Source organism: Bombus flavifrons, chromosome 15 (assembly GCF_040668555.2).
Source record: "Bombus flavifrons isolate JBK064 chromosome 15, iyBomFlav1_principal, whole genome shotgun sequence".
In the NCBI taxonomy this organism is placed as follows: domain Eukaryota; kingdom Metazoa; phylum Arthropoda; class Insecta; order Hymenoptera; family Apidae; genus Bombus; species Bombus flavifrons.
This window is the reverse complement of record NC_138456.1, coordinates 831,166-844,890: the sequence shown is the minus strand read 5'-3', so window position 1 is coordinate 844,890 and position 13,725 is coordinate 831,166. Positions and strand designations below refer to the sequence as shown.

The window sequence follows — 13,725 nt, the reverse complement described above, 5'->3', positions numbered from 1 at the left end:
GCTGGCAAAATATAATAATCCACCTTCAGGTGTTCATGAATTATGGGAAAGAACACAACAGGAATGGTACAATATTGAACCACAAATAATTAAAAATTTAATTGACAGTAGGCCTCGTAGATTAAAAGCATTAAAAAAAAGTAAAGGAAAGTGGACGAAATACTAGGTTGAAACCTTAATTCGACGAGTATAATTAAAGTGCAAAACTGTAAACATGGTTTGAGATGTCCATGTTTGTAAAATGTTCTGTACATTATTAATGTTAATGAAAATGAACTATTAAATTTCGTTAATTAGACGCAGCTTGTAGTTACTGTTACCTAATCTTTACCGATCACTTGAAAAATTAGTCGTATTATCGCCTTTTACATAAAATCAGCGGAGTGTGTTTTACACTTTTGCCCGTCACTGTATAAACCATATAATGTCCGATTTTTTTATTCACAATATTTTCATTAAATGGTCAAAAATAGTTGGATAATGAATAGTTGGATTCCTAAATTTGTACTTTCATTAGTTCTTTCGAGGCAGAGAATTGTATCAAGTTTGTTGATTCAGAAGTGTGAACACTGCGATTCGCGACTTTATTCCTTCAAGGTTACCGTTTTCAAGTTCATCAGTTCCTTCAGCAACAATACATACTTTTTTATACGCTCATGAATGCAAGTTTTGATTTTTTATAAGAAATTATTAAAATTATTAATAATAGTGTTTGTAATATCTTGTCTAAAAATAATTAATTTAAAAGATATTTGAATTAGAAGTTTGTACTTATTACGTATGTAAAATGAGAAATGACGTAGAGCTTTTCTTATATTTATGTTTTTCTTGCATTTCGTAGGATAAATTTAACAAAATTAAAATATAATTTAACTTATAAAGTTAAAATAAACGGAGCAAAAATACAAGCAATTATTTTCAAACACAGATATGTGCATTTATATTTTTTATAAAGAAGGAAAAAATTACAATGTTTGTCGTCTTGAACTAATTAATTTAGTTCTGACAGAATTTTTTGTACCGACCGGAGTAACTATAATATTAACAAATTCATGAAAAGATAAATAAAACGCAGTGCATGCGAGGTTCTTTTGTATGTTTTTTAATTAGTACTCGATCAGCTGCGGTATTTGCTGCTGTCGCGTTGCTATTATTTAGCACTGCTGCAATCGATGCAGCTGTTACCATCCACGTTACTGTGCTTCCATTTATGCAGCAATTATTGCATTTTGTAATAATACTATTACTGAATAAGTACTGTTTTTGTAGGTGTTGTACGTTTTATTTAACTTAGTAGTTTTATGGAGATTTTTAAGGACGGCGATGGTAACGCGTTGTTCACTGTGTGGGAAAATTTTTTATTTTCTATTAGGTGTTACTGATACATAGCTGTATTAGTATTCCTATAGTTGTGTATGTTTTATTGACTCGATTATGACAAATTTTGGAGCTATTAATGGAAATGTTCTAACATTTCTAGAAAATCGTGACACGTCGTATTTGCGACTAAACACTAAAGTACGGATGTTCCTGCAAATACATCTTGTAGAAAATAGATAATATGTATAGTGGAACTTAAAAATCTTGATTATTTTACACATTTTGCATATTTTGTGTATTTTATATGTATTTTTTAAAAATATATATAAAAGAATATATTTTGTATCCGCTTATCGCATTTATTTTCCTGACAAATTCACAAAGTATGAGAACATACGTAAATATTATATATATCATCGAATAATTGCAGTTTCAAGTGTAAATATGAAATACATATAATTGTTTCAAACGATATTTAATTTGAATAATATTAAGTAAATAATACGTGCAAATAATAATTGGAAGGTCTTTATTATATCTTTCAATTATATTTTTTCATGTCAATATCTCAATTAGTTTAAAAAATACAACAATATGTAGAAAAATTTTCTTATATTTTCTAAAAATAACTCCGGTATCAAGTTATTATATTATATATTCATAATAAAAATATACTATAGTTAATGTTTTAATAATGATACTACTATGCTGTATTTCTTCTGTTTGATTTTTCTTTTCGGGTTCAATGGCCTTAAAAAAGGAACTTAGTTGGCTCAGTTTACAACAAATAGAACTCTTAACCTAATTCGCAATTAAAAATTAACGATTAAACTAAGACTAAAACTATCGTCTATTGCGTTGCAGCTGTTTCCTCTTGCTCCCCTCCATATTACTGTACTATAGTTGTTCTAGCATTTTAAAGCATTCTATATTTTACTATTAATCACTTCTTGCAATTGTTATAAGCATTAATACTGCATTGTATTGGATATTGTCCCCAGCCAAAAAAATCATATACTTGAAAGATAAAACAGCAAGATGTACATATGACAAAAGGAATTCTTAACATACTGCTATTTCCAATTGTTAAAGTTGATCATCAGTGAAAAGATATTGTATTTCCATATATATGAAGAACTTTGGAAGAACTCTGTCTCTATATGTATAAACACTATAATTCATTCAAACGTCTGAATTCAAACAACTTTACCAGTGTGAACCTGGTATTTACGTGTTTTGAAATATTCCTACATGTTTCTATGATGGTTCTCATTAGTTAAGTCACTCGAGTTCAGGTTGCTTGTGTTCGAGTACTTAATACTACTTAATATTAATTGCGTAATTAATACTAATACTACCTTGCTAATGCGAACTTATTATTATCTTGCTTGACTTGAAATACGATCTCGAATGAAGCTAAAGTTCTTTCAAATACATATGCCTTGACTTGAAAGGAATAACGGTTGCTATACATCGTGGACCTAAATTTATGGCGCAAGCGAAGTCAAAGAAGGACCCTATGACTCAAAATAAGACGAAAATTAAGAATAATAAAATTACATTGTAGGCTTTATATTTTAAAAGATCGAGTTTGAAAATTCAAATTAAGTTTGAAAATTTATCGATTATACGTGTATTGGGATAATTCTTGACTTACCTAAACAAATTTGAATCAACGTATTCAACTTATTATGTCATGTAGAAATCTCCTATCAATAGTCCACTCCTGTCTAATTAAGAACTAGTCTCAAAGTAGAAAAATTTCCAAATTCTCTGAAGTAAAGGCTCTTGCTCAATTTTGTTATTCTTAATTTCACCTTATTTCGAATCATAGACTTTCCCTGACTTTACTTATATCATAAATCTAGCGTCACAATGCATAACATACTGCTATTTCTTGTTTAATTAGTTTTATGTTTGATCTGTACAAACACAAACTTCAGGTCAAGTGACTTGGATTCGACTAACTTAACTAATACAAACGAAACATGATGTACTTGACTCATTTTCAATGCCAATACGTATACCATATATGCATGTAGAATGTACACGTGCACCATTTTACACGCACGTTAAGAGCATTGTTATCGATTCTCGAAACGCTGGCTCACTGGCTAGAAAGAGAAACATGCAACGTGCCGCTATTATTAGACACTGCAGACGGCGAGATTCAGGACTTCCCTCCCCCCTCTCCCCATTCATCTAACCGCGGAAGAAAACTGACGTAGATCCTCTTTCGAGAGAGGCACGTCCAGCTAACGTATCTACCTGTTTCTTGTTGCTGCGTAGTCTGGTTTCAGTTATGGACCACGGAGCAATGCAGACTTGCAGACGCGCTCTACCAGACTCGTTACACCTTCATTCCGCGGCATTATATTACCCCTTCCATCCACAGCATTTCTTTCTACGAATTTACCTACAATTAAAGTTTCCGGAGCGTAATCCAACATCTGTCACCGCGCGTGAAAGCAAACGGGGCTTAATTAGCGCGACCGTATATACACGATGCATGAAGTAGAAAACGACTCGTCGAATAATGAAATAAGTAAGATCGCTTCATTAACATTTACGAAAAAGATTTAAGAAGATAAATAATTACAGAGATCATTATAGATAAATCATTGATTTATTTTACAGCACTTTTGTGTATTCCTTTGAAACAGGATTAGATAATTTCTTTTTTCATAAAAATAAGAAATAACAATATGAATAAATGAGTCGTTTCAATTACGTTATTATTTTCCTTTTACAGATAACATAAAATAACTTTATTGTGTGTCAAGATCAGATTATTCATATTTTCAAATAATTTTCCATTTTGGTTAACTCTCTTAGATGAAATATAAAACGTTTTTAATTTTAATTACTTTTCAACGTAATGATATCCGTTCAGTATTGTTTTAATTTTAATTATCCTTGAATAATAAATGTCTGAGATGATATACATAAGACATTGTGAGAAAATCAGTGTTCTTAACGCAATTAACAATGTTCATACGATACAATTAGAAATTATTTCAAATATTATTTTAAAAAATATTTGTTCAAAAGCAAAATTTCAAATAAGATAAAAACTTATTTCATATGATAGATAAATAATAAAATAATTCTCAGAAAAATCATTTGTCCATTCAAATAAACCAACACATAGTTATTTCAAAATAACATCTAATCAAATGGGATAATATATCATTTAAATAACCATTTTTAAATCATTTTCATCAAATCATCCTTAAAAAATCATTTTTCGAATATTCTGTTTGAATAATGCCTTAGTCTGGTTGGAAATAGTAAGTACATAGGCAATTCTCATTGCGTGTAACGACGTATTATTTCGTCGTTTTAAAGAAGAAAAATAACAGAAGTTTTCGTTATACACATACTACATATGTAAATATGTATGTACATAACATAATAGAGTCGAGGATGAAACTAAGTGAATACGTAATGGAAATAGATATCAATGAAGCTCCATTCAGTATGGCTTCTTTACATAAAAATGTAAATATTAACTTGAATTATTTATTAGATAAAACTTAAATATATAATATTAGTGTTCAATGCAATGCAATAAAAATACGTTCGATTAAACTTCATTTATATCTACCTGTACTTGTCCATTTATTTTTGTTCCCAACTGTATAATTATAATATGTATATTTATAAGAATTATAATAATATAATTATAATTATAATTATATTGTATAACAATATATATATAATATAACAATAATTGAATACATGATGCTTGTATTATAATGATGAAAAAAGATATAATAGCTTGTGTCAGATAATATTGAATATACATATTATCATAAGAAACTTAGAAACAAAAATTGGGAAAATATAGAACCAGATTTTGTTAAAAATTTAATATTACAAATGTTCTATAGATTGCAGGCAGTCACTCGCTGAAATAAAGAGTTATGAAATATTAATTATAACACGGCTTATCTGACTATATTACGATAAAACGTTACCGTTATTTGAATTTTGTATAATTATAAGTTACCGAATAATATCATTAGTATTTATTTTTGTACATTTATAAGCTATTCTAAATAATGTTTGCCTGTATTATACATTTACATAGATTATTAACTACATGTAATAATATAGAATATATTTTTCTTTTTAAGTTTATATTCCAATTGTTTCTCATGGTGGATCAAAATAAGAAACTTACTAATAGGACATAATAGTTCTGAAATTTTTAATATATATATTTGTCCTACAATAATTTTAACAAGACAGTTATGGAATCTTTCTCGCATAAAAATATCTGTCTACTGTTACTGCCATTAATATTCATAAATATAATAAAACAGAATAATTTTTTTAAAATAAAACCAAAAGACAATTCTTTTTTAGAAGTGAAAAGGATTAGTTTACTAGATGACGTGTAAAAAGCAAAAAAGAAATTGCAATTGGTTGGAATCACGAAGGCGAAGGTAAAGATTGCTTTTTACAAGCCTTTTGTTTGGGCGTGTAATAAAAATTTAAATAACATTTTGAAAATTAATGTCAATTATATGTGTACATGCTGAAAATTTGATCGAAATCGGTTAATGTTGCTATGAGCTATAAATGGCTAAAAATGGTGAAAATCGTAATTTTTCACAATTTTCGATCTATAACTGTAATAAATGTAAAAATTTTTACATTTTTCGATGCCTCTGGCTTGTTTCCGCATCAACAGATTTCGGTTAAATTTTCCATATATGTATACTGAATCTATTAACATATAACTGATGTAAATTTATGAAAGGTATTGTTTAAGTTTTCATTATAGGCCCAGATAAAAAAAATTGTAAAAAACGACCGTTGCTATTTTTTGCGATTCCGACAAACTGCAATATTTTTAAAATTTGTTATACGTCATCTAGTAAACCAATTCTTCTAACTTCTAAAAAAAATCAAATCGTTCGATCCTATTTTAAGAGTTTTTCCTTTTTAGTAGATATTGCGAATATTAATGGGAGTAACTGTACATAATTACTATTGAACAATGTAAGTATAGCATATTTCAATATTTATTTTCTTCCATTTTTACTTTCAAACTTATACTTTTATCGTGAACTGTTTATTTCAATGTAGAATAATACTGCACATCGGAATAATGAAAGATTTGAGAAATAAATCTATTATTCGTAATGAAACAATAAGCAAATCCATTAATTAGCGAAATGTTCATATTAATCGAAAAGATACTAAACAGGAAACATGTTTATAACAAAGACGATTCTTTGCGTATTCAATGCAGAAATTGTAAAATGTATGTAAAAAGCGTAAAAGCGACACATGCATTTAAACGGACAATCGGAATCGGCGATCTAATGCATTATCTTACAGTGGAAAACTTTCTCTGCACACGTTGTGAAATCTCGTATTTCAGTGTAAACTAGAAAATGTTAATAGAATCGATGAAACTATTGCCCCCGGTGTGTTGATTATCTTTTATTACATCGAATAGGTTATTGAACTTGTTAAATATAATTTATATGTTTAATAAGATATCCGTGTACTTTTGTTTTATTTTTCATTCATTATATTATTACATATATACAATTTTCTATTCTTTTCTGGAATATGTTTCTATGAAAGAAATGACAATTTCTTTTTAAACTTTTATTCCAATAATGATACACGCCTAATCATTAGAAAGTATTAATCTTTTCCTAACTTTTTCATTTTATCTATTTCGCGGTATACCCTACTGCAGTTAGTCTATTGAAAAAATTCACATTGAAAATTTCTAACAATAAATAACAATGAATTATGTTACAATAATTATTTTGATTATTTGATCAATTCTGTTTCTGCACGATTTTCTTTCTCTAATCAATTTTTTTACAATCTCGTATCTGCAATTTCGCATCTGCAATTGTAAATTCGTTGGAAGTGTCTTTGATCCATTCCAGATTATACGCTTGTGAACCATGGAATCGTTACAGTTCAAATGAATTCGCTAATCAAGCCCCTCCCTTCCCTCCAGACGAAATAATAACAGAAGAAGCAGGCGATCATTTGCGTCATGAATTGATTTCGCAACAATGAGTGTAACAGCCAATATGTGATGAATTGTTTATTAACGTCGAGCTTCTGGAACGGTATAAATAAACGCATCTCGCCGGTTCTCCGCTTGTTTGAAGTTGCAATTAAAGTTCTGGCGATAATGAAGCAGACAATGCGATGCGAATGAATTTATGAATCCGCGTTCTCTTCAATTTGCTGCGCGTAGGTAATTACTTTTCGCGAAGACATATATGTACTGTTCCAGGGGTACCTTCGAGTTATTACGTCGACCTGTAAGATCATTGTAAGATAATCAATCATAAATACAATAAATTATTACTAGTGATATATTCATAATTTAAGTAAATAGTCATAATAGTTATAATTTAGGACATAACTTAAATTATCTTGAAATTTTTAGTAGATAATTTAATTTAGAAAATTGCTTGAGAATAAGTTTAGAAATAGTGGAAGTGTATTTAGTTTTTAGTTTGTTATATCAATCTAGCGATCTTGAGAATTCTTTCTCAATAGCTCGAATAATGATTGTGTGAAAATCATATTAAATCAAATTAAATTACTTTTAGCTCTGTTTGATTCCAGCAGTACAACTCTAAACGAATAATCGAGATGTTAATTTAATTGTATTCATATACAGTGAGTAAAACAAATATTTGCACATACTTTCATTTTCCAATGAAGAGATTTTTTTATCACCTTCTACATCTCATTTCCATCATCAAATTTTTGTAATCATATAAAAATCTATTGCTAAATGATACGAAATTTATCATACTCGGATCTAAACTTTCGGTATATAAATGCAATAATAAATGTAGTGGTGTACAAATACTTTTTGTGACCATTGTAATTATTTCAATTTTATACATTATACAGAGTATTTAAATTCTTGTTTTTTTTTAACAACTTAGATACTTTTGCTGATATAAAAAATTCTGCTAGCACAAAATTAGCTGGTTCAAAAGGAGGAACATTGCGATTCATGATTTTTTGTTCGACATTTTAAACTTGGCGATATTATTTTATCAAACGATGTGAATTTTTATTCTCTATGCAAAGGATTATTTGAAAACGATTAGTTTTAAGACAAGAAGGACATAAACATAAGTATATTGCTTTGCATATTACCTTGGCTTTCATACGTATGAGAAATTTCACAAAATTAGAGTTAAAATATCTTTAAATCAATAGTTTTCAAATGCAAGTAAATATATTAATACTTTTTTATAAAAAATAAAATCACGTGTTGGTGTATAACAAAATATTTAGTCATGCTGAAAAAAATATCTTATAGCAAATCACAATATTCGTCATTTTGAACCATTTAACTTTACCTTGACATAATCTCTTGTATCGGTGAAAGTAGCTAAGATATTAAAGAATTCAAAATGGATAAAATACCGTGTATGTAAATAATTTAATCCTATATTTGTTATTGAATTTATTATTTATTATAACGAGGGCCATTTTAAATGTATTTTAATTATTAATAACAATAGCAGGAAATGATAAGAAAAATTTATGAAAAAAAATTCTTAGTTATTCAAAAAAAGAATTCTTTCTCTTTTTAGGTACATATACGCTTCTGTTAAAACCTTTTTCTATAGCTGCAATTCAAATATTACGATTTTATTTTTGATATTGAGTATTTTTACGATTCTTATTTCACCATTAAAATAAAAATATTTCTATTTCAGTTGCTATATGTTGTTAAGAAGTTTTATTCCAAAATCTGTATTAACATTTAATTTGAACAACGAATTTTTGTACATACTTTTTAAGAATATTATTATATATTATTATTATTATTATTATAAATATACAAGTTATGCAATATATTGCGTATTATATTAATATACATATACTACCTTTGTAATCTTCTTTTTGCTTCGATATCATCTGATTTAAAACGAGAAAGCGATACGTCCCGGTTTGTTAAGGAATAGCATTCTCTTCTTTCTTATTTGTCTAAACCAGACGTGTGTGTTTTAATTTACAGGATAAGGTGAAACACCGAAGTTGCCCTCTCGCTCGAGACTACCGTGGCCGTATTGGATTTCTATTTCCTGTACGCAGGAGAACACACGCACATGAAGAGTACTCTGTCCTGTTTCTACATCAAGAGGGAAATTATGAGAACGATACGGGATCTTGGAGGACGTGCGCGAGTTTAGCGAAGGTGAGCTAGTGATATACAATTTTTTTTTGGTCTCCTATATCTAAAACACATTTCGTAGAATACATTATTTCAATATAAATTCTTAAATGCAACTTAGAATATTCTTGAACTTAATGTAATTTTCGTTATTTTCTATTTGGGATCCGTTTCTACTTGGAAATTTTGTATTCGTTGTTCTGTGCGTTTATGCTCTAAACAGTTTTGTAAACAATGTGAAATAATTTCATATGTAATTATTCAGGTGCAAAAGGTGTATTATGTTCTGTTAATGCAAGAATTTCATACACTCTCGAATGTAACGTAATTTATGTACATGTATTAATATATATATATATTTTTTTCTTTTTTTTTTGGTTTCACAACCAAGAAAGGAATTAGTTTACAATATTTTTACATAGATACGAATGTAATTTTTTCGAATTAAATTTATTTACAAATTACATCTTACAAGGTTTAGAAAGTTCTTACTGTGTATTTTTTAAATGGTTCTTCAAAACGTTCTGTATTTTTCTTTTTTTTTTATGTACGAAAGGTTTATTAAAACCAGTAATCTAATCAAAATCTGAGTATTATCTGAGTAGATTAGAAGATAAGCATAGTTTATACGAAGAGCATTTTAGTTGTAACTTTAATCAAACCCCAAACCGAATCAGCTAAAAAAAAGTAAGAAAATTTCGATAAGTACAGTTTAAGAAATTCTAATGTTATTTCTATTTCAATTTTAAATTCTATTTTATTTCTACTTAAAATTTCTATTTAAGCCTATTATAATAAAAATTAAACAGACGATACTATTTAAAATTGTTGTGAAGAACAATACTTGTACAATTGTTGTAGCAACATGGTGCAATATACTTAAAAATGGTATTAAATGCAATAAATATTTAGCAGAGTTGTACAAATAGATTATTATTGTTCAAATAAAATAAAATAAAAAATTATATATCATAAATCTATTTGTCTTATGTAATACCATTTTAATGATTTCCCTGTTCGTCTAAAAATGATGATACATATTGCCCTAGGTTCTAAAAAACTTTTTCACTTCGTTTTCTTGTTCGAATTAAACGAGGAATGTGTAGTAGGCGATCGCATTCGACACAGGTTTACAAATGCGATGCAACGAGGTCTCGTCGAACGCGAGAGGCTTTCCTTTATGATCAACCAGTTGCAGGTCACACATGGCGATTTGTGCTTTTATGGTGTTCCACGAAAGCCGGTAGACATTCCCACCAAGGCATTTTCTGTTTTTGTAACAAACCTTGTAACTATAATTAACCGACGAAGAATTTGATGGCGTTTCTTCTCTTTCGGTCAAAAGACGCATTTAACCTTCGCAACGAGAATCATATTATACACGATTATTTACTGATATTTCTGCTTTTTTCTTCTTTCTTTTATTAGGTATTTAAATTATCTTTTACTATAAAAAAAATATTCAAATTTTTAAATCATGAAATTATAGTGCATTTAACATTTTTTTTATTTAATTACCTTTCGCAATCAATTAAAAAGATACATTTAAATTAATTTAATCGAATTAATCGAAGGATATATTAGCTTGATTTATAATAAATGTTGTTTTGAAATGTACAGTTTCGACATTTGGAGATGAAACTTTTTAGTGGAAATAAAAATCATCCCAGTCAATTCTTTTCTTTCCTTTTTTATATGTTTACAGTAATATAATTTTTATTTTATTAGTCGTAGCTTAGTTTGAGTTAAGTTAAATTTTTTTAATTTTTTTATCTCTATCTATTATCTTACTGTATTAAATTCTTTATATTTTTTTATTCTAATCTTGACTATTTTAAATCTTTCATTATTATTTTTTTAATATCAGACAATAATTCTTTTGAAATTAAATAATAGCTGGACAGTTCTTATTTTCTTCCTATCCAAAACATACATGTAAATTTTTTATTGAATATCGCATTACCTTTTAACGTAAAAAATATTTACGTTTGAAAATCACATGATACAGTAAACGTATATCGTTTAGTTTCCAAATCTTATTATTTTTATTCTGATAATGAAATACATTCAAATTTTTCGAACGAAAGGCATAGAGGCAATTCCTACTTTATTTATTACTTTACTATATTTGTGTCTTTTTAATTTAATATGTATATATACGTCTTTGTGTTTTTTTTGTGTGGTTTTGCAACAATCTTGATACCCCAATTTTGATAGTTTTTTGTATATACTCGATTTCAGCACAATTATACGAGCAGACTCTGAAGCATACTGAATCATCGAAAACGTTTTACGATCTTCGTTGTATGAAGCAAAAATTGGCACGAAAGTAGAACTAGTTTTCACTTTTCTATCGTCACTCTCTATTATATGTACCATCAAACAGTCGTATAGTTTAATGCCCCGTCTACAATAGTGTAATTTTTCAAGAAAGTTCGATTACTTTTTATTTAATGATACGTTTTTCGTGATAACTTTATAGATTTTTGTAATAAAGGTAGAATTACATTGTCAATAGAAAAATAACGGATATAAAGATGGAAAAAGAGAAGGAAATAAGCTTAGGAGATGTTAATACTTTTCCAAAAATAGCTACAATTGATGTTCCTTCAATTTATGACATATATGGGTGTAAAATAAATAAAATAAATAAAAGGAACTTGAGGGATGTTAGCATTATTTCAAAATAATAAAAAGCGTTTCTTTTTTAAATTTGTTGTACAAACTATAATAAAATAGTATTACGGACGGTTAATTAAACCTATAACTTATTTTGTCACTGTATTCCAGAATTACCACATACTTTATATTTTTATCATTATATCATTATTATTATTATGTAGTTCAACTGATCGTCTATCCGTAAATTTTTCACCAAGGATCAAACCCAAATTAATATTATACCAACAATTTTCCTGTTACACGAATGAAATTACACATAAATTGTCGTAGGCTCTTTTTACATTTTCACTGCTATAATAAGATCTCATTTCCTTCTGATTGTTTTACATATCTTTAAATTACATCTCAGTCAGTAAATTTACGATAACAGTTAAAAATACATAAGATCGCTCGGTTCCTCTAGGCAGTAAAATTTTAGGTATCAGTTGTGTCAAGATTTATTAAGAAAGTTAGGTGGTTCAAGGTTTTCGAAGCTCTTAATTTCGAATAACATTTGGAGCGATTCAGGGCATTCGTCACATGTTCGAAGAACGAGTCTGTCCCTTGCTAAACACGAACCAGGAACGCCACGAGGGGTTTCTCCACCACGATTAACTTCCATCGCTGGAGTGGGGGGAGGAAGGGCCTTCGTAGCCGCGTTGAGCGTGCACCATGAGTTTTCGTTGGACAGCAGAAGGAGAAGGTTCTGCTCGTGTGTCTGCCTCACAGTGTGTCGAGCATTTCTCCTCTATGTATATTTCTACCGTAGCGTCTTGTTTAACTTAGAATGTGACACGAGCTATTATTCCTTGCCATCTTGTGAAAGAGACAATTCGTTTACTTCTGATTCAAGATCGAAGATCATTTTGAGACAGTCGATGATTTTTGAGATCCTCGTGACGGATAATTATAAGGTAATTGATTTTAAAGCTTCAATCTCTGGTTAGATATCGCTATGGAATTATATATATTGCGATCAAAGATATTACAAAATTGGAGAATTAGTATCTCTTAGAGGATTTGTTTTTGCTATTGTAAATTATTTTATTTTTAATAGAAAGGTCGTGTTTTGAAGTTAACTAAGGATCGTTCTTTCTTTACTAATTTATAGGAAATTGTAATACGTATTGTTTTTAGTATTTTTTAGGGAACTAGGAAATCGAAGTGCATATACTCTTCATCGTTGAAGTACATATATTATTTGTTATTGTGATGATAGATGGTCGATTTGTTTATAAGTGGGTTTGGATGAAATTTACAAGTGGGACTATTTAAATTTGTATTTGTAATGAAAATTTCTTACTTTTCACTATTTTACTATATTATACCGAACTAATCTTTGCATTTTTAGAAAACTTCGGTTTTGTAATAGCAGTTGATCGATGTTTTTACAGAAAAGTCGAATATATTTTACTTTAGACAGAGAGTCAAATAACTTAAATTCATAAGGTATTTACTAAAAATTTTCTTTTTTGTTTTGTTTTAATATTTTATAAAATATTAAAAACATTTGGTTTTACACAAAGCTCAGGAAGTGTTGAATAATATCGATT

At 28.4% G+C, this 13,725-nt stretch overlaps 1 protein-coding gene across 4 annotated transcripts in view; it reads left to right on the top strand.

Moving 5' to 3' along the window:
* Window positions 1-13,725, top strand: part of LOC138187573 (adenomatous polyposis coli protein) — a 95,207-nt gene that overhangs the window by 7,573 nt on the left and 73,909 nt on the right. For all 4 annotated transcript variants that reach the window (XM_069128494.1, XM_069128497.1, XM_069128496.1 and 1 more), the window contains exon 2: window positions 9,356-9,535. The gene's annotated coding sequence lies outside the window, so the exon portion shown is untranslated. The remainder of the gene's footprint in view (window positions 1-9,355; window positions 9,536-13,725) is intronic.